This window comes from Sabethes cyaneus, chromosome 3 (genome assembly GCF_943734655.1).
Source record: "Sabethes cyaneus chromosome 3, idSabCyanKW18_F2, whole genome shotgun sequence".
Lineage (NCBI taxonomy): Eukaryota > Metazoa > Arthropoda > Insecta > Diptera > Culicidae > Sabethes > Sabethes cyaneus.
Window position 1 is genome coordinate 201,267,631 of NC_071355.1, and position 22,430 is coordinate 201,290,060.

A 22,430-nucleotide genomic window follows, 5' to 3' on the forward strand; every position below is an offset into this window, starting at 1 on the left:
CCAACGAGCTTGTAGTTGAAAATCACTGGTTGACGGATTCGGGCGAAAGAAATAATGGAGCATTTTTCAGGATTCACGTGCATGCAGTTCAAGTTACACCAATCCATAAAGGTGTCAAGCTCTCGTTGAAGACGGATTGCATCGACATTGGAGCGAACCCTCAAGTAAATGTTCAGATCATCGGCGTAGGATAAACGAGAGCCTTCAAGAACGTGGTTGACATCATTAAAGTATAGCAGGAAGATTAACGGTCCCAAATGACTGCCTTGTGGGATTCCAGACGAAGCCGAAAATGCATTAGATTGAAAACCTTCAACCGTCACAATCAGTTTACGAACTACGAGATAGGAATTAAACCAACGCAGCACATTTCCGCTGATACCGAGTCTTTCCAATTTGGCAATTGCAATAGCATGATTGATTTTGTCGAACGCCGCAGATAAATCAGTATAGATAACGTCCGTTTGAACACGTTCCGCTAAGCTTTCCGCAATATATGATGTCAGACACATGAGATTTGTAGTGGTTGATCTGCCGGCGATGAATCCATGTTGATCATCACTTAGGTATTGTTTGCAGTGTGACAGCAGCGGAGTCATGATTACAAGCTCGAATAACTTCGAAATGGCACATAATGATGAGATTCCGCGGTAGTTATTGATGTCTTTCCGTTCTCCTTTCTTATGAACAGGAAACATATGGGCAGTTTTCCATACGGACGGAAATACCCCACTTTAGACGGACAGGCTAAACACCGGCTGAAGGGGGATAAGTAGGTCAGCGATGTGCTTTTTTAAAAACTCAGACGGTATGCCATCTGGGCCGGCTTTACTTGATGATTTTAACATTGAGGCGGCTCTAGAGATCATTGTTTCGTCGATATTAAGAGTACCCAGCGTATTCGCAGTCATTAGTGCAACATTGTTGGCAGCCTGAGTAACTTGGTCGTTTGGGATCACTTCATCGCAAAACGTTCGCCCGAATTTATCAGCAAATAGTTGACTGATATACTGAGGATCCAAAGCGACTTCACCAGTCAGGGTCATGGTTGAGGGAAGGCCCGATTCTTTACGCTGATCGCTAACATACTTCCAGAAAGTTTTCGGTTTCAACTTCAGATTACGCTGAATTCTGTGTAGGTGTCGTCTATAGCAATCCCGACTGGTTCGTTTGTATACAGCGTTCAATCTGATGTAATGCTCACGCTGCGAAAGGGTGCGGAACTTGGAATATGTCCTAAGCGCAGCCCTTTTTTCCGTCTTCAGAATACGAAGCTCGCGGGTCAACCAAGGTTTACTGTTTGGCGAATGTACTATCTTAGGTACATGACGATCGATTGCGTGCCCAATTATATGAGAAAGAGTCAATGCTGCGTTGTCGGCATCGTTTCCGTCGAGAACACCAATCCAGTCGATAGTTGCAAAGAATTCGGCCATGCTTCGGTGATCAGCATTCCGAAAGTCGTACGAAACAGGCGGGATGATTTTCATATGAACAGAATGATGGTTCTGGAGGGCTAGGATGAGTGGAGGGTGGTGTCTTACTAGCTTAACCAGAGGCGACGGAGCGAGCCAAATCACTGGGGCAACATCCTGTACGCTGACGAAGCAGAGATCCAGACTGCGATTGTTCTCGTTGGTCACGTGGTTGATTTGTCGCAATGTGGCAGAGCTATAACAGTCGAGAAGCCGTAAAGCTCCGAGGTGTACAGTGGAGTGATCGGGATCTGGATGGAGGAAACCATTGCTGGATGGTTGCCACAGAAGTCCTGGAAGGTTGAAATCCCCGATAACAATTAGCTCGTCGGTTGCGGTGGCCACATCGATAACTGACATAACCGACTGGGAGTGAACATCGATTAGATTAGAGCGTCATCGCGTACTCGATCAGGCGGAATGTAAATTCCACACACAAAAAGTTTGCTGTTAGCGAGTTCGATACACACCCACACCTGCTCAATACTGCTCCATTGATCATTTTCAATCACTTTTGATTTCAGTTTGTTGTTCACCGCAACAAGCACTCCGCCGCCCGCTGACTTTCGACTGTTTCCGGGCCCACAATCACAACGGAAGACTTCAAATTCGGGACCGAACACCTGACAAGAGTGAGTTCGCGGGTCAAACCAGGTTTCAGTTAACACGATGATATCCATCCGATGTAGCTAGGAAGTAGTCGTTCACGTTGCTGTTCATCTCTCCGGCGTTTTGATAGTAGATGATCACGTTGTCGTTGGTACGACGGGCCGCACAGATTGGGTTAGACTGCATGTTGGCCGAACTGAAAAAGGATGCATCAGGTACCGGGAGTTCGTTACATGAATTGTAAGGGTACTCGCCTGAGGCTACGGATTGGAAGACTCCCGCACCACAACCAACCACAGGACCGGGACGACTGTGAAGAGCGAGTTGGAAGGGCCGGGAGCTTCCATATTACTGTCCACAGTGCGGCCCGGTTGCAGAGTAGGAGAAGAAAAAGATTCGTTGCAGTCAGGATTCGCTAGTTATACATTGCTTGTAGACGAAATAGGGCTGAAATTTTTCATTTCATTAATGAGGGAAAGTCTGGTTTTACACGCATACTTGCCTGAGAGTACACGTGAACAGGGCCAGGACGGCTGAAATGACAGCGAACAGACAAACAGGCATTATTTTTGAAGTTACCGAAGAAACATGGCTCAGCTGCTACGGGGTCAGAAGGAGCTCGCATCATGCCTCGTTGCGTGCGTCCTGGCAGTCCAATATTTCCTGTACATCCATGTCCAATGATCTCGAAGCTGGTGAATTTGTCGTTCCAGGAGGTTCCGTTAGAGCTAGGCTGACGACTTTCGGTAAATTTTTTGCCCGATTGTCTTAAAATTCCCGAAACCGGATGTGTTCGGGCCATTAGTCACAAGATAGCGCTTTTTCTTTGAGTCGTCCGCATAAGCCGATTTTGAAAGAGACATAATTGAGCGTATTTATGTCCTTTCCCCTAGGAACCAGCTTGACAACTTTAAGTTTTACGTTAGCTTCCAATTTCAGACACTCCGAAACAAATGAAGCAATTTGTCTCTCTGACGTGGTTGGACGGAAGGCAGATAAATAGATCCATATTAATTCATCTTCGGAGCGAGGATCAGGGCGAATAGAAGTTATTGTACTAGCCGTTTTTGTTCCCATCTTGATGGCGTTATCAACTACGGTAATAGAATTCCCATCAGAGTCTCGGTGACGTTTGGCTGATTTTACAGCGCGATTGATCCGCTGGATGGCAGGCCATGGATTTGGCGAGGAGAATGGTGTAGGTGTGGTGGGGATACCGTCTACTTTCGCAGATAAAGTTTTCATGTTGTTGTTGAGCTTTTCGATTTCAGCCTGCATGGATTGAATATAAAACTCCTGTCCTGGGATTTGTTGGAAGTCAGTTTTCACGTATGTTTCTTCAAGCGTCACACAGCAGCTGTATCTGGTCAACATCTCCGTGTAAAGCTTTCAAGCATCGCTCTTTGTGAAGTTTTGAGCCTAATCTGGCATGTAATTCAGCTTGGCATTGAACTTTTGCACGTTGCTTTGTGAAACGCCGACCTTCTTGATGGTATCACGTTTAAAATATTGAGATTTCGGGTAAAATTAGCCTTATCCTTTCCCTTCATCTTCCTGCAAGCTGCTCTTGGTCTCCTTCCAGCTCCTAGTGTGAGTGTGATCGAATGTCAACCAATCCCTGAAGCTTTCCAATACTCTTGAAATGGTTAAATAAGAGAACTTCAGTTTTTTTTCCAAAGCACGATGGGATAGCTCCGGATTTTCCATATGAGCATACAAAAATTTTTCACGCATTTCCACTAGACTCGCTTCCATTTTCCTTAGCCGAAACAAAACGCATAACTACGGAATTCACATAATGTTGTAAACAATATTGAATAGTATGATCTCGACTTATTATTTGTAACTTCTTTGGGAAATGGCGTATGTAGTCAAACCTGGACACATCCCGGATTCTGCAGTCATCAATGGACAGTCAATATAGCATCCCAGATTCTTTTGCCTTCTGTGAATACATAAATTCTATAACATTACCACCGGAATACGTAATGATATCCCTGGATGTGACTACGCTGTTTCCCAGCATTCCGCATGAATTAATTACCAAATGAATCATCGACAACTGGCAACAAATCAAAACAAAAACCAACATATGTTTAGACTTGCTTTTGGAAATAGTAGAGTTCTGCGTAAATTCAAGCTATTTTCAATTCAACAACAAATTTTATCAGCAAATAAACGGAACAGCTATGGGAAGTCCTCTTTCGCCTATTTTGGTAGAAATAGTGATGGACACACGGATAAAAGCAGCGCTTGAAACAACAACAATCACAGTTCTAGTGATCAAAAAAATCTGTGGACGACCTCTTTCTAGCAGTATACCAAAATCAAATACAAGAGATAATCGATGACTTCAACAAATATCACCCCACGTGCGAAGAAGAGAAGGACAACACCCTACCATACTTGAATATGCTACTGATAAGACAGGAAAACCAGACCATTAGTACCTGATGCTATGCCAAACCAACCGCCTCTGGTAGGTTATTAAATTATTATTCGTTCCATTCTGTTAATCAAAAAATCAACACTGTGACAAACTTTATCACACGTGTTGACAAGTTTTCCACTGACTATACAACGGAACAAAAATACTCCATAATTGTAAAACACCTCAAATATAACGACTACCCCAAAAGCCTTACCAATAGATGCCGGAACCGATACAAACAAAAAGCAGCAACAATTACCAACAGTATACAACCCAACATAATGTATAAACCGTTCCCACATATAGATAATCTGTTCCCCCGTATTGCACAACTTCTAAAAACAGATTACCCTGAATTACCCTGTTTCGCTTAGCATGCAGTACCAGATACAACGTCGGCATGCTACTTCCACCGATAAAAGATACAATCCCAAATAAACTAAAACACAATGTAATTTACGAAATAAGCTGCCAGGACTGCACAGCCTCATACATCGAAATGACCACCACGCATTTAAAAACTAGACTATCAGGACATCAAACAACTATAAACAAGCTAAACAAACTAATAGAAACAGGACACACATACACAGATATGGAAATACAAGATCTCAGGGGAAAAAACAGCTTTAATCGCCCACTGCATAGACGAAAAACATAGATTCGACCTCTCATTCACCAAAATATTAAATGCCGAACCAAACCAAACAAACTGCCGAACCAAACATATCAACACACAAACATAATTGTAAAATTAGATGCCTCTCAGACCGATAGTGCGGAAAGAGAACAAAATCCAAAAAATAATTGTGACACTAAAGATACTAAAAATCTACGACAAATGACAAACTACAGGTTAGCAATAGACGAACATAACAACAAAATCTACAATCAGAATTATCATATGCAGGAACCGAAAGTGGAAACATACGACAACAGCGACAATTTTAGACATTATCAGACAAAATCATACAGACAACGGACAGACTAGTTAGTGAGTAGCAAATAAATAAAAACAAATAAAAATTGTTTCAAAATATGTAAAATACCAATGTTTATAGCGATTCCTTCCGATTCCTTGAAAAAGCTTTAAAAATAAAAAGCGAAACGTCGGAGAGTAAAGGCCCAGCCACAATGCATACGGATTTTACTACGTTGCGGAAATTTAACAGAAAACCCATGTAAAAACTGCCAAATTGCCGCAACGTAGTGAAATCCGTATGCATTGTGTTTGGGGGTTAACTGAAAATTTGTTACGATTTTGGTTTGACTACATACACCATTTCCCAAAGAAGTTATAAACAATGTAAACAAACACAAAACTTCAATGAGAAACTGTGCCAAACTTGTTTGCTTTCTACCCAGTAGAAGAAAGTTATGGCCACTTGTAAGAGTTGCAATAGTTTCGTGTTCGTCCTTTACAATGAGGGTACCGGAGGGTATTTTCAGCACGCTACTGAATTCGGCCTACATTTCCTGTTTTTGCTGCACTTTCCCAAATAAAAACTTTGCCGCTATATAACAATACTGAAACGAATGTAGCACTCATAGGCTTTAATGTGTCATAACTATTTTGATAAAAATGTAGGTAATTTGCTAATTTTTATTCAATAAACATCAAAACTACTGTTTCTCCACAAGCACGTAATTAGGCCGAAAAAATAGAAGCAACCGCTTACGTGTATCCGCTCTCGATGATTGTTTGCAAAACACACAATTATGTTCACGTTTACTTATTCTAGAAATAAGCAAAGCAGTTAATATGGTATCACAGAACAATTCTACTACTTTTTATCACGGAGGAACAGCAACATTCCCCTCTGATATGAAAATATAAATCAATTTTTATTCACTAGCAATTTGCAGCATTTTGTTTTTAAATTTAGCCTAAAAAATGAGGTGCTCCATCAAATATGCGATGTGCGCCTGGAACTCTTCTATCATGTTGTAATAGCTAGTTTTTGAGTGACAGCCACTTGCTTCTGGTGCTAGTGTATATGGACGATTTAATGTACACTAGCGCCAGAAGCAAGTGGCTGTCGCTGCAAAACTAGTTACCTTCGATGAGCCGATTTTTATGCAACACTGACACGTTACCATCTGACTCTCTTTTGATCTGCTGTTGAAGCACAGAAATCCACCGAATAGGCCCTTGGGTGGTGCTATTTGCTCATTGCAGTTTCCCAGGTTTCTTTAAATTGATATAGCTGGTCTTTGTTAGACGATAAGCCTTTGATAGGTCTCAACAATATGCCAGTTATTCGAGGGATTGCTTTATAACTGTTATGGTTTGTGCCATACAGGCGCTCTCGGTCTGCCGAAAATTATATATATATATATATGAATACATGGTACTACCACCTGCCTTAGCAGAACATCCGTTCATAGCAATGAGCCTATCATGTCAAAAAGAGTGGAACATATTCAACGATTGGTCATGCTTCCCAACTCTTGTATGAAGGGCCAAAAGGGAATTGGTCGATAAGCAACATCAAAAGAAAAGCCCGCTCATTATCCACGATGTGTTGTTAATCGGGCCAAGATTAACCCTAGAAAGTTGACTGTTTCACTCTCGCTAGGCCCACCGCTTCAAACAAGTGCTCTGATGGTCCCTCCCTCTTCCCGATTCTAGTTTATTTATGAAATGTGGTATATATGGGTAAACATAGAACAATCTCACCAGCAGTCCTTCGAATGGAATAGAGTTGCGTCCTTTTAGTTTCCATAAGTGCTTCTAATAATTAATTTAATTTTTCTTCTGGTATCCAATATCCATGTGCAGTATTAACACTCGTATTGGCCAAAGTTTTCACTATATAGCAGGAAATGCTTCATAAGCTAAAACGAAAAAAAATAATTAAAATAACTTATATTATGCTTACCTATTATCAAGATCGTGTGGCTCCGCCGTCTGCCCAAAACCTCGATTATGAGATCAGGCAGCCGGGAACCACACAGTATCGCACCTCCTAGCTTGGCTACTCAATAGAGCATAACCGGGTATGGCCACGTGGAGGCGCTAGGTCGGGGCTTGGGATAGCTAGAGCTATATTGGACGCTCCTCATTTGCCTTCCCCATTTCATACCCCTTTCGGTCTGCTGAAAATTCAAACAAAAATTAAGAATGGTCCTAAAATAGTCGCAAGAACTTCATCATTTCTGGTGACTATAACTCAAATTTAACAGCGTTTTATTAACACCAAAATACATTAAGATATTCAGTCAATGTTATTCTACCAGTTGGTATTAAAATTTGGTCTCGAACTAATATAGTTTCAACGTATTTCCTGAATATTGTTCAGGCTGCCGCCTAATGGGCCGAAAATACCCTCCGGTACCCTACATTATTTGTTTTTACAAATCGAAAAGTACATTTTAAAAAGTCAGAGATTTTTGGTCAAAAGCTAAGATTTATTTAACCCTTAACTCATCTTAATTCACAATGACGGACTTTGTTTCACTCTGACGACTCATTATCGATAAATATTTAATTTATGTGAAACCAGCTCCATTAACATCAACTATAGTTATAATGACCCACCAAGGGGAGCAATTTGACATCAAATGATGTATCGTTTAAACCGTTTGTCTTAGACTTGATGATCAAAACCGGTATAATTTAGTTGGCTATCGTGCGTTATCTGACTCTACAGTGATTGTTTTGCTAAACTACTCGTGATTGTTTATTTAAATCCGCAATTAAGACCGTTGCTGCAGTGATTACTCTCCTGTAATTTGCCTACATTTTTATAGTCGACCTCCGGATTTAGTGGTACTGGGCTTCTTTCAAATCTGGATGTATCATTGTACTGAGCTGCGTAAGGATTGCCATTATGACGGGGAAAACCTCATTTACACTGTTGTACTTTGTTTTGGTTTACTTCTTTGTTTATAGACTACACTAGGGGCCGTTATCGCCTATTATCAGCGCACCCTGCCAAGAAAGGATCATGTTTATCGTCTATCTTTGGTCTATCGGACACAACGGCCCTAATTTCCTCTGCCTGTGCACTGTGCGACCTTTCGACGTCTGCTCGTTCGTTGCCATTATCTCATGATTTTTTGTCCAGTCGAATCTCAGTTTGAAAGTTTCTTTCTGTAAAAGATTGGTAAATAATAATACTCGACCGGAGGTTGGCAGGACCATTTCAGAATAAAATGAAATTTGGCATAATTAATTTGTCCAGAATTGGTTTAGTCTAACTTTTGGAAACTGCTCAATTTTGTTTCTCTTTTGACGGCTACGTCTTACCGCAGGAAGTCATTCCATAATTTAGATTCTAGTTACCGTCACGAAAATGTGAAAGATTTTGAAGGCTAATAGCTCTGCCAATTATGAATGGATTTTCATAGATTAGATACCGATCGACTCATAACAGATGTAGCAATTATGTGGTGTCTATCATAATTTTCGTTTGCAATCACAAATGAGTGAAAATTAACGAAAAGTTTCAAGTTTCATTTTCAAAAAAGATTATGCGCAAACAATTAAAAGGCAAGCCGCTTAAAAGTCAGGGAATGAGTTTCGTAACGTGTCGGCTGGCATAAAGAAGTTGAGTTCTACAGTCTTTATATACGAATTATTCAAAAGAATTGAACAAGTGCTTTTAGATTTAATTCAAAAAGGTGTTGTAAACAAAAGTGTGAATTTATTTCATTATTATATGTAGGTATAGCTAATTGGGTTTTATAGCTTTATGGTTCGGTGTGATATTCTGGTAGAATTTCTGTTGGCATCCCTATTGCGAATACGGTTTTATAGTAGAAAAAGGTAATTTTTGTTTTTCTTGTTTAAATATTTATCTTGATTTTAATATACATTCGTGTTGGACCACAGCGCTCGTCAAACGGGCGTTATATTCTAAATTCTACGTTTGGCTGGCATTTTCTACGTTTAAGTTCGTGTGTTACGTTAAGGTCCGCCCGGGTAGTCAAACGGAGGCGTTGACAAGTTCGCCAATCCATTACGAAATCTTCACGGCGGTCGTCAATTGCCGCTCGTGTTTTCCCGACCCAATTATACCCGTTACAACCTTTTTGTACCGATTCTGCAGTAATGGTTCATTTCCTGCGCGGCGGTCGGCAGCGGAATCTTAGAACGCGAGGGCCGTCAGCGAGTACGTTCAGCCCTTGCGGAAGACTGTCCCGGGAATCACGCGACAATTGCGTCGTCGTGAAAACTCTCGTCGAGTAAATAAAATCTGACGTTATCGGTCCAGCCGCGCCACCCTCCGCAGTATGTATCGAAAGACTGGCATGCAACTAATTGTAAAGCAACATGTTAAACGCCCAAAACCTTTTTTCGGATCAAACAGTAGCGACTTCTTCCTCACTTTGAAAACTGCTACATCACGTCACAGCGCATGAATATTCCGTCAACCCCTTTTTGACATGAGACACAAGTTTTGTATAATTTCTTGCAGTATGTGGATACAATCGGACGTAAGCTAGGGTTGGTTGCTCACTTTTTTATAACTGTTCACTTTCAGGACATCAAACTGGACCAGGTTTATCGCGGTCCTAATAAATCTTCCTGGGATGTGGAGACATCACTTTTTCTGACGTACTGCCCTAACACAGACATCAAATTGTTCTAGGTGCATAGCGGTGCTAAGAAGTTTTGTTAGGACAAAAGGACCTCAACCTTTTCTGGCGTACTTTCCAAGCAGAGATATCAAATTGTCATAACTTTAACTCGTTGTTCAGATGTTAGTTGAAAGGCAACTATATTTCAAATCAACCTGTCACAATGAATGGTGCTATATATCAACTATTTGCAAGACAATTGACGAATGTGAACCAGTGATAAATGATAACCCAGATTATTTATTTATTTTTTCCGTTCAACCGGAAATTGTGCGTCCAATGACAAATATTTTATGTTTTGAGCAAGATCCTTAACCCACTTTAAAGAAACGAATGTTATTTCAAGCCAGTTATCTACAGTTGACTAGTGCTACAAGTTGCATTCAAATTTCCAAAATGTGTTATTGTCGCCAATCACAAGAAGTGTGATTGTGGCCTGATGAAACTCTTAGTGGAATTACAAACTCTAGGAAATGATCGGCTCATGATTCACGGTTCGTTTGTTCACTAAGTTCACAGTTCTGTGAATTACGATTCATGAACCAAACTATAAATAAGAGAGACTATTAATATTTTTTGAAACGATGGTTCTACAATTGATGGATGGACGGTAGGGGAAAGTAATGAAAATGTTTAGGGAAAGGAGGGGAAAGAGTGGAAAGGAGAGGGGTAATAGGTAGCTACGCTTAACAAGCTGTCGTTGTGACTCCTACCTTTTGTCCAATGCTGGAAGGTGCATGTGTCGAACCAAGGAAAGGAGCCTCCTTTCCCAGAAAATTTTCATTACTTTCCCCTACCGTCCCTCCATCAATTGTAGAACCATCGTTTCAAAAAATATTAATATTAATACCTGACCGCATTTCAAGGTCAAAGACTAAAATCACTAGTTTGGTCAAGAGAGACTATCAAAGGACCGACTCCCGGTAGAATTCTACAAAAATGGCGAAGAACCACTAGTAACGGTACTTCACTGGATAATTTCATGAATTATCCATTGGGAAGGGGATTGGGATTGGGATTGGGAGGAGGAGAAACTATGGAAGGAGTGGATGGAAGGTGTGGCTGACCAACGCAACGCCGCCTACAAGGTAACAAGCAAGTAATTTCGTAGGGCAGTACAAGGTGGACTTTATGAAGACCCGTGCTACTACGGATCACATTTTTACTCCCCGACAGATCCTCCAAAAATGTCGGAAGCAAAACGTGCCCACGCATTATATTTTGGTGGATTTCAAGGCAACATACGATACAGTCGAGCGTAATCATCTATGGCAGAAAATGCGTGAGAACGATTTTCCGGATAAACTAACGCGGTTGGTATAAGCTTCTCTGGAGTGATGTGCTATGTGTGTGTTTCGGGGGCACTCTCGGATCTCTTCGAATCGCTTAGGGGGTTGCCGCAAAAGAAAGAATTCTTCTGTATGTTATTTAACATCGTTATTGAAGGTGTGATCCAGCGAGCGGGAATGGAAACAAGTGAAACGATCTTCAGCAAAAGTAGCCAACACCTAGCCTTCGCAAATGACTTTGACACCATTACTAGAAACTTTAGGACGGCAAAAACAACCTACGTCAAACTAAAAACGAAAGCTCTGAGTTACAAATCAATGCGTCGAGAACCAAATAAGTGGTAGGAAGAGGCTTCAGAGAAAACAATGCTCGGCTTCTCCCACGAGCAGTGACTATTGAGTGCGAAAACAATACGAGTAAGGAAATTCAACGACGGAAGTCGGCCCTATTTTCTCCTCCGCAAGACGCTTAGTTAAAGGCACATACGGCACCACACAGAACCAAAGGTGTACAAAACGCTATTCAGACCAGTAGTCCTCTACGGACTTTAGACTAATTTTTTTTACGAAAGACATACTTTCACGTGCTGTATTTGAACGAAAGGTGTTGTGGACTAATTTTAGAGGAGTACAAACGGAAAACGAGAGAGTGGTTCAGGCGTATGAACCATGAGCTGCAGGTGCTACTTAAAGAGATCTCATCGTACATCTGGTGGATCTGGCGTCTGTTCTCTTCAAGAACCCTGCCGGTACCAAGAGTAGAGGGGCTTAGAAAGGCCGGAAAACGCCAAAAAAGAAAATGATTCTTACGAAGGACACCCGTGATAGCGGAGATTAAAGGACGAGTCTCATATAAAGACTATAGAGAATTCTTTTTACCAGTCCTCTGTGGTTCAAGGGTATCGCAATATCAGCGAATCAGGGGGTTTATTAGAAAAGCTGGGTTCGAATTCGATTGAAATTGGCTCGTACTATAACTTGATTGTTCGTTGGTGCTCTTCTAGCTTGGCGAAAAGCAGCGAACTACGAACTTAGTAAGTGCTGCTTCATAAGTGCCCTCCCTATTTTGGGTTTTCACTTTTTTCCCTTCACGTCTTGTTTCGCCCTAGGGATACTGTTAGACAGCGTTCAAAACTTTTGACCAAAAAGTTAATGTTAACCGGTTTTGATTTTTCTTGTATCATCATCACCTCAAGGGTTTCCCTATGAATAGTAATAGCCACACAAAGAGCCTTTATAGCGGCCTGGCTATCAGAACAGAAGTAGATTATTTTGCCTATCAGTTCTTTCTGAGCTCCGCAAATAATTGCTAAGTTTTCAGTTTGAAAAAGAGCGCAGTAACTTCCCAAAAGCAAAGCCGTGGGCTTAAACCGTCATTAGACATTACCCTTCTTTATCGACAAACTTCGCAGTCGGCTGTTTAGAGTACAAGAAAATTACGGGGCCAGGGTAACGATCCTACTGACTCTATCTAGCAAACACCGCCTAGCCGAGATTCGAACATACGACGACTGGCTTGTTAGACCAGCATCGTACCTCGAAGCTAACTGGGGGGTTATACAAGCAGTAACTACCCAACGAATAGGATTCCTCTAATTCCAGTTCACGTCAGTAAACACCAGCGCCCGCGCGACCTTCGTACAAGGAACTATCGGTATACTTAGTTACTTTACCACTGAAGTTTTTGGATAAGTTTTCTTATTTTTTATTTTTAGGTTACTTTACCAGCCGTATCAAGAATTCCTCTCCATTGTACTCGGTCCTGGGCTACTCGTCGCCAATTTGTTGAGCGTCTCGACACACGTAAGTCAGCTTCGATCTGGTCGAGCTACCTAGCAAGTTGGGCCCCTCTGTTCCTCTCCTAGTGCCGGTGGAGTGTTTGAAGAGAACGGATTTCATTGCACAGTCGTCCGGTATCCTTGCGACGTGGCCGGCTTACTGTAGTCTCCCAGGTCTTTTGCCAGGTGTACGATGGGAATCTCCCCAAGCAGTGCCTGTAGCTCGTGATGCATACGTCTCCGCCACTCTCCGCTTTCCGTTTGTACTCCGCCAAAAATAGTCCGCAACACCTTTCGTTCAAATACGGCTAGTGCACGTATGTCTTCCGTTAGCAAAGTTACTGTCTTCAAAGTCCGTAGAGGACTACCGGTCTGATTAGCGTTTTGTACATCGTCAGCTTTGTGCGACGGCGCATGCTCCCAGATCGAAGCATCTTGCTGAGGGAAAAGTAGGCTGGATTTTCAGTTTGAATGCGTCGTTGGATCTTCTTACTCGTATTATTGTCGGCGGTGACCAGAGATCCCAAATATACGAACTCATCAACCACTTCCAGTTCATCACCACCAATAGTCACTGTCCGTGGGAGGCAAACGTTGCTTTCTCTGGACCCTCTTCCGACTATACATTTGGTTTTCGACGCATTGATTTGTAACCCTATCCTCCTAGCCGCCGTTGTTAGTCTGGCCTAGATTGCCTCCGCCGTCCCAAGGTTTCTGGTAGTCCGCAAACAGAGGTTGAGTTTGTAAGTTGTATTCCCGGAATAGACAAGGTAACTGACGGACGTCGAGTAAAGGGCTCAGCAGAATGCTGCATCAACGGTTCGTCAGCGTTATTCTGACAGTTTTCCCATAGGTTTACTGTCAAATTGACGCTAACGGATGCGTTGACGCAGTATTCTGTTTGGGCCTTAAACATCTGATCCGTCATGGAGCGATCCTCACACCAATTCAATATTTTTCCTAAATAGCTCACCTTTCCTTTGTCACTGAAATTAAGCAAATCCGTTCAGTGCTTACAAATGTGCTTACAATGTGTCTTCAATTGAAACACGAAGTCCTCTTTTCTACGAGCGAATCACTATTAGATTATTGATTTACCAATCTGTCTGGCTACAATTTTATAGTTCTTGAAACTGCTTGTTAGTGACGGATGATCACGACTACTTGAAGTTATATCGTTGATCCCGCAAGGTAGCAACATGGGAGTGATATTATTATTAGTGAAGTCGTTATTGTTTTTATTGTTGTTGATGTTGCTGGCGCTGTTGTCTGTATCTCTAATCGAGTTTAAATTTGCCCAAAATTAAGGCAGAATTGTATTATATTTAACCTCGAATGCCTACATAATATTAAGACGAAATTATAATTGAATAAGAACTTAAATTCGACTTGCTTTGCATTACTACTTCCAGTCAATCAACAGTTGAATATGAGATAATCAACAAACAAAAAACTTAAACAGCATTGCAACTGTGTAACGAAGCTTCTGATTCTGGGTAGAAATCCCACAGAATTGTCATTAGAGTCGCATTGTGTGGGTTAGTCCCGGCACCCGTGCAGTGGAATTAACTAAGTGATTTCTTTACCGCTCCCAAGTGCTGAGCAGCCAGCCACCCACCTACCTACGGGGGCACCCAGCGTAAACGTAAACAAAACACTCATACATCGCCGTTAGCGGCAGTCAGAACCAGTCGATCAAAACACAAACCGCGGCGGAAAGCTCTTTTCGCTATGATCGTTCGTATGGGGCGGCTTTCCGAACATTACCGCATGATCGCAGGCATAGGCAGTCGCAGTAGCCACGCTCGCGCGAGCTTTTAAGCCCACTAATGCGAAGCGCAGCACCGGGTAGCTTAGCCTGCACGAACCGAACCGACGACGAAGCAGTTCCAGTTTGGACAGCAACCTGTTAACACGTTAATCGTTCGTCTGTGCGCCAATTTTTCCCGAGTGAAACTTGATTCACATTCACGCACTTTTGCCTAAATTTTAGTATCCAAAAAACGAAAGTTAACATACGAGTGTGCGAGTCAAAAAAAAACTGCACTAAATTATTCGATCTAACCGGTTGCGGAAAAAGGAAAAGTTAAAAGTATTGTTTTCCGTTCGGCAATTTATAGCCTCTAGGTAACAAAATTGAAAGATTGTGTTTGAATCGAAGCAAAAGGTGTCTGCAACGCAACATTGTTGTTGAGTGCCTGTGGAAAAGCAGCCAGTCGCAGTCAAAGCACCACACCGGTAAAGGCAAAATCGTGATCTATCTTCGCTCCGCTTAGCGACCTAAAAAGTGTAAAAAATTTGCGACGATCACGTCCCGACAAAGTTAGACGTCTGTCTTGTGAAACTTACTGTCTTGTGCTGTTGTACTGATTCGATCATAGTGTCGAGCTTTGGCGGTAATAACGATCGACTGCTGCTGCACCCTCTAGCAACTTCTAGGACCTTTGGCAATTGAATTGCTGCGCACTACCTACGGAGAGACCGAGAACTTTTGAGCAACGAACTCTAACTCTAACTAACCAGGTAAATGTCTCGTGGTTGATCGTGCCAGTCTGTGCTGCAGGCTTTGATTTAAGCCGGCTGCAATCAAATTTGCTAATTGTTGTGCTTTTTTAGAATGAATAATATTTCTAAACCATCCTCTGTTTGCGTCACTTATTAAACGTCAGCAAAAGTACTTTCGAAATTCGCTTGCGACAAACTGGTTTGCGTTCGCAGTCGCATCGTTTGCACTTCCAATTTGACCTATTTATCCAAATACTTGCGCGGATTGTGGATGGCACTTCCTCTGACACTTGCACGTCTGCGGCCGGGGTATTTAATTCACCAATTGACAAGTGTGTCTACATCACAGCACAGACCGATCAGTCGAGTGAATTCTCGAAAATAGAATTTTGACTAATCATTTGTTTGAAGTCGCATAAATTTAATTTTTTTCGAAGCTACGAATCATTGTTGTTTTATTTTTTGTTCTATTTTGGAACTTCCCAGCATGCTTCAGTGCACCGAATTTGAATGTACCCATTGTGTCGGGTATTTACTGACACCGTTCGTTGTTTGTGCGGGGATTTCTCGCAAACAAAAAGCATGGTAATGTTTCGGGCTCTTGTTGGGATAATTGCTGTGTGGGTGTTCCGTCACGATGAATATTGGAAACATAAAACAAAATAGCGTTGCTTATTTACTTTCCAGACCACGGGACTATTATTATCCATTTAAGAAAATAGGTTAACAAACTGCTGTAATTACATTTCGTTTTATTCCATTCATATGTCCAACGATTCAATAAGATTGAAAGTGCCGCACTTATTTGTACTTCTTAAAGAAATTTGTACTTGTCAAATAAATTTGTACCGATTGAATGTCCAATCAAAATTATATTGCTGCACAATCTCAATAAAGTTGATTTGATGTGAAACCTGTTACCTGTTTGTGCGGTTTATTGAACTTTCATCGACAAGTTGTTATCCTGTATCATTCTACTGACCAGTGATTGAGTGGCTTATATAACTATCATTTAACATCTTAGTTACAAACAGAATGATAAAAAATACAGTGTCTCTGTATTGACGAAAACTATCGTCAAGTTTGCAAATATACCATTCGAGAAGCTCTGATGTAAATCACTTCGCCGATTTGCATATTCAATTAGCACTTTCACGTCGTTGCCGTCGTTGTACTTAACTTCGATGGGGGTATTATGGAATCGTTCAACGGAAAGAAGCGAATGACGATTTTCGTTGGCAAATTTTACCAGCACTTTAATTTTCTTCCCCCAAAATGCTTTAAGATCAAACAACAACAGCCATGGTACGTGCTAATGGAAGAAATAACAATCATTAAAAAATAGTTTTCCTGTATGGAGAGATTCAACCCACGGTGACAAAACTTTCATGACATAAATTAATTAAACTCTTATTCCGTTGGCTTCCGAGCAAATTTATAGACCTCACCAATCCGCCATATTAAGTACATATAAAGGCTACAGATGCGAGAGTTATGCCGTACACATCCGAAATAAATTTCCGTGTCCGTTCGGGATTAAACATTTCGCTTGTTTTTTTTTGTATTTTGCATGGAATGAGCATCTGTGTGGCGCAAAAAGTGGCGCACCACCATCCACCATTGAAGCGAATCGAGACGAATGAAAATATTTTGCATAAACTTTATTTTTTGTGGCACTTTTTTTCGGTATCACCACCGCACCGCCACTACGGTTTCGGTTCACTTGATTTAGCAGGAAATCGAATTCAGCTCGAGCCAGGCAACGCAACGGGTTCGGGTCCGGTTCACAACAACCCCACTCGTTCGCAAATGTGTCACATACAATGTCAAAAAGCTTTTTTTCTGTTGTTTCGAACGCAACTTGTTTCGTCGCAGATCATTGGATCCTGAATTGCGAGCTATGATGGCTACACTAGTTGTATGCTACGGCTCGCGAATGTCCTGTTGATGTGCTTTGCTATGTTAAACTCAATTCGTTTTAAGATACGAATTCAAGGGCTTCTATGGGAAAACATGTGAATTATATATTTTTTGCTTTCTAATCATAAAAGGTTATCATAATTTCTTATTAAAAAAATTAGGTTAAGGTTAGATTAGGTTAAATACGGATCTGAATATGAATCAATAATTTGGACTTACCCTTCTTGAGGATAATTCCATACTAATTCTGCACCGTTACTACGCTTGAGGTGGTCCATGCAAAGGTCTAAAGTCGTCGACAGCGCACATCACATCGAGTGCAGGGTCTGGCTCGAAGTCTATTTTAACCTATCCAGCGTCACACGAATCAGCGTAATCAGTTTCGTCGGAAAACCATGTTCTAGCATTATCTGTCACAGCGCTTTTCGTTTGACTGTATCGTACGCCGCCCTAAAGTCCACAAACAGATGATGAGTCTGCAAGTTGTACTCCCGTAGCTTGTCCAGTAGCTGACGCAGGGTAAACATCTGATCCGTAGTGGAGTGACCCTCACCAGTCGGGTACTCGCCAACGAAGGACTCCGTTAACGGTCTGAGGCTACAGAACAGTTGTTTGAGCCGCCCTCACCTGGAGAACAGGCTCGCATCATCAATGTCATCATCAACAACATAATAAAAGTCATCATTATTATCAAAATCATAATCGTCGTCGCCAACAGCAGGAGGTTCGTGCTGTTTCAAGCAGTCGTCTCCATTCAACTCGATCTTGGGCCGCTTGTCACCAATTTCCCGGTCGTCTCAGAAGTCGCAAATCACTTACGACCTGGTCAAGCCATCTACCACGTTACGGCCCTCCTGTTTCTCGTATTGATAGGGTTGTTGAAGAGAACTGTGTTCGTCGCACTGTCGTCCGGCATTCTTACAACGTGCCCGGCCCACCGTAGCCTACCGACTTTCGCCAGACGCACGATGGAAATCTCGCCAAGCAATTCATGATAGCTCGTGATTCATACACCTTTGCCATTTTTCGCTTTCAGTTTGTACTTCGCCAAATATCGTCCGCAGTACCTTCCGCTCGAAACGACAAAGGCACTGGAGTACTAACTCCACAAAAAACCACCACAAAAAAATTAAAGCCGCTATTATGAGTTGAATCTGAAGATGAAAGATAGTTTAAAAATATAAAAATAAATATTTTAAAAATAATCCAGACTACCAAAGTTAGACACTACCACAGCTAACTACAAAACGGTAAATTTTCTGTAAGCAGACCAAACATAAAACACATAGAAAACAGATCTAATAGTAACGGAAAACCAACAATACTTGATATTTTATAAAAAATCCTCTGAAAATGTTGAAAAAAATCATCGAAACTGTCGGGTGTAGAGATCAAACTCGTTTTTCACATTTTGGGACTGAGTAAACTAAGAAAAAAAAACTACAAAGTATACAGCCCTAAGGGTTGTACGAAAGGGTGACGTAGGACTATATCAGATCTTCAAATCAAAGACTAATATAAACTGTAAATGTAATTGCATTTCTGGCATGAGTATGTTTATAAGAATCTGTGAGTGCCATTGTTTAAGTGAATGTTTAAAAGAGTAGAGCGAAATATTCAGATTCAATTCTTCATTTAATTCAATGGTGGCTTTGAAGATACGTGAACGAGGGTTCATAAGTACAACGCCTGCAATCTTTGAGACATAGAGATTTCTTTTAAAAATCACTTGTGTGCATCATAAAAGTTGAAATGGTAATGAATGACCAGTTTCTGTTTTATTTGTGTGAGAGTCCTTATCCTCCTACCACAGGGGTGAAGACAAGACTCTCAAACCACCCTAAAATAAATAAATTCAAAATAAATTCATGCCTCCAAAAACTCCCACATGCCAAATTTGGTTCCATTTGCTTGATTAGTAGCTTGAGCTTGAGTTATGAAGAAATTCGAGTTTAATTTGTATGGGATCGCCCCTTCTTAAAGAAACCAAAGTTCTAATTCACCATAGAAAAAATTCCCCTCCCCCTGTTAAAAGACGGATAGATCTCATTATACCATAGAAAAAAAATCCTGCCTTCTAAAACCCCCACATGCCAAATTTGGTTCCATTTGCTTGATTAGTTTTAGAGTTTTGAGGAAATTTGTATTTCATTTGTATGGGAGCCCCCCCTCTTAGAAGGGGAAGAGGTACACCGTTGAAAAAAATCCTGCCGTCTGAAACCCCCACATGCCAAATTTGGTCCCATTTGCTTGTTCTTGAGTTCTCGAGTTTTGAGGAAATTTGTGTTTCATTTGTATAGGAACCCCCCCTCTTACGCCCTCCTTAAAATTGCTCTCTTATTTTCTATAAAATTGCTGGTTATTTTGTCTATCCAACGACATATAAATTGTTCAGTTTCGTTTAGTAGTTTAGTAGTTATTAGCATTTGAAATCTTTCATTCAAACATTACACTTCCATTTTCGTTTTCATAAAGTGATACCCAATCTCAGTATAGTAAACAAAGACGTAGTCCTACGTCAAAATCGAGCATTAATTACCAACAGTCGACATACAGATAGTGAAGTAAAAAACAACATATAAAGATGGGTTTGTTATACCGTGACCGCACCTAATTCTGCGCATTTTTCTGTATATAAGTATTTTTTACCATTGTTCAACTATGATCATTGCGTTATTTTTTTATAAATGTCTGTTGAATATTACACCATTATTCACAAACGGGCCATAATATTTGAGAGCGAAATAATTTAACGTGAAACATAAAGTATTTTTTATGGCAGAAAACATCGTCGTTAGCAGCAACGCTAAGATTATCCTTCTAGAAAATTAACAAATTTATGATCGAAATTCTTTGCAATGATCAAATTAGCCAACATAATTAGAAAGAATAATTAGTTTTAGTCATGTTTTAGACAATAAGAGTGATTGCATGCATTGCTTTCCTTAGAAAAATGCGATGCAATAATGCGCAGATTTAGGCACAGATTTTTTTATTCATGTGCCAAATTCTGCGCAGTAATGTATCCTACAAAGAAATTACGAAAGAATACGCAACCGCACTCAAATGGCTGAGGTATAGAGGCATGAAAATTCAAGTAGAATCTTTAACTAGCATTGATTGAAATCCTATGCTGTGTCTGGGGGTCCGAACCTACGAGCGCCAGTTCATGAAACCATGTCTTCTATTTTTTTAATGCCCAACCTCATGGGGCTGTCAGAGAGTGGGGAAGTGGTTTCTATATGAAAACACAATTTTTAGTATTAATCTAAAGTGTAATGTTAAGTATGCAGAAAACCCGAATCAATTCGCCCTTAACATTATCGAGAATAAAATATTTAAAATGAGGCAATCAAAGCGATAATAATATTCCTTTGCTACCCGGACAGCACAAGAACGCCGGATCATGGATTTATTCATGGTAATAGCTATTGCCGGATTTTTTGGTGTGATTTCAGCGTATAAAGACATAAACAGTATGGCAGGAGTATTTATTTTCACTTTTTGGGTGCGCAGAATTAGGAGCAAACATGCGCAGAATTAGGAACATGGACAAGAAAGTGCGCAGAATTAGGCACCGTGGATAAGTTTACAAAACGAAAAATATACTCAATTGTTAGTCGACTTATAATTCCTATATTTTTTACCAGATATTATAGATCGTAGCACTACACGTTGCTGCTATCTACGTTGTTAATTTAAATCTAGAATACTTGGAATAGCGGAAGAATCATAAAAATGTCTTAACTGCGCAGAATATGGTACGTTCACGGTACATTGAGATTTTATTTACATTTTTTTCGCGAAAAAAAGTTCGACGCTTTTTTTTGTAAAGAATCCGTCTTTAAGTTACAGCTCAAGTAACACACTTTTGCGCACTTCTGGTTGCAGTAACTTATTTACGACTAAAATTAGTTGTGTATCGGTTTGAGTAATTTTACTTGTTTGCAGCAACTATGTTAGAAGAGCTCTTTACTAAAGATGTCAAAATATTTTCGAAATACGGTTTTTTTTTGTCAAATCAGCTTTTTAAAATTAAGCACGAATGCAATATGAGACACTTCGATAATACATTCTTTCTTTATACGAGGAACTAGTTGAGCCCGAATAGGACGATCCGGACAATATAAATGTCTGTTCAGAAAACTGCGAAAACATTCCATTGGCCAGTGTTTGCGAAGATGTTTAATCTTTGTATTAGTTCTTTGAGTTCTTATATTGCATAATATAACTTCAATATGTTGTACATGAAAGAGTCTTAGCCGGAAACTAAAACAAATAGTTTTTATGCTCGCATTGGATTTTATTTAACTGAATAAACATATTATCTCCACTCTGCTGATTCTATAGGTGAGCGAAATGGCTCTTTTATGTTAGTGGCTTTGAATCGTCCATTTTCTGCCGCGAACCGATTGATATGGTCGTTATTAAGCCAGGCAGAACCAAGTGACAAAATTCTGACTTCGAGAAAAACGCATTCTAAGTTTGCTGCTCTGTATGGTTTATAGCTATCAATCATTCGAAATCATCTCATAACTCTGGGTGTTTGCAACATTTATGTGGTCTGATTAGAGTAAAATGATGCTTGGAATTCTCTATTGTTTGCTGTCATTACTCAGTTTTTTAAATTTTGCGACTTGGTCCGGTCTGATTTAACACCGACCATATGACATCGCGACAAGCAATCGAGTTGAGCAGGCGAGTCAAGCAGTGGAATCAAGCAGTCGAGTTAAGCAGTTGGGTCGAGCAGTGGAGTCGAGTAGTTGAATCGAGCAGTTTTATCCAGCAGTCCAGTCGAGCAGTTAAATCGAGTAGTCTAGTTGAGCAGTTGAATCGA

At 40.7% G+C, this 22,430-nt stretch overlaps 1 protein-coding gene across 7 annotated transcripts in view; it reads left to right on the forward strand.

Annotated features, from left to right (window-relative positions):
- LOC128742127 (restin homolog) overlaps positions 1-22,430 on the forward strand; it is a 186,133-nt gene that overhangs the window by 12,872 nt on the left and 150,831 nt on the right. For 3 of the 7 annotated variants that reach the window (XM_053838355.1, XM_053838358.1, XM_053838357.1), the window contains exon 1: positions 15,073-15,691. The exons of the other annotated variants lie outside the window; for them this stretch is intronic. The gene's annotated coding sequence lies outside the window, so the exon portion shown is untranslated. Of the gene's footprint in view, positions 1-15,072; positions 15,692-22,430 lie in introns of those variants that run through there. 7 annotated transcript variants of the gene reach the window in all.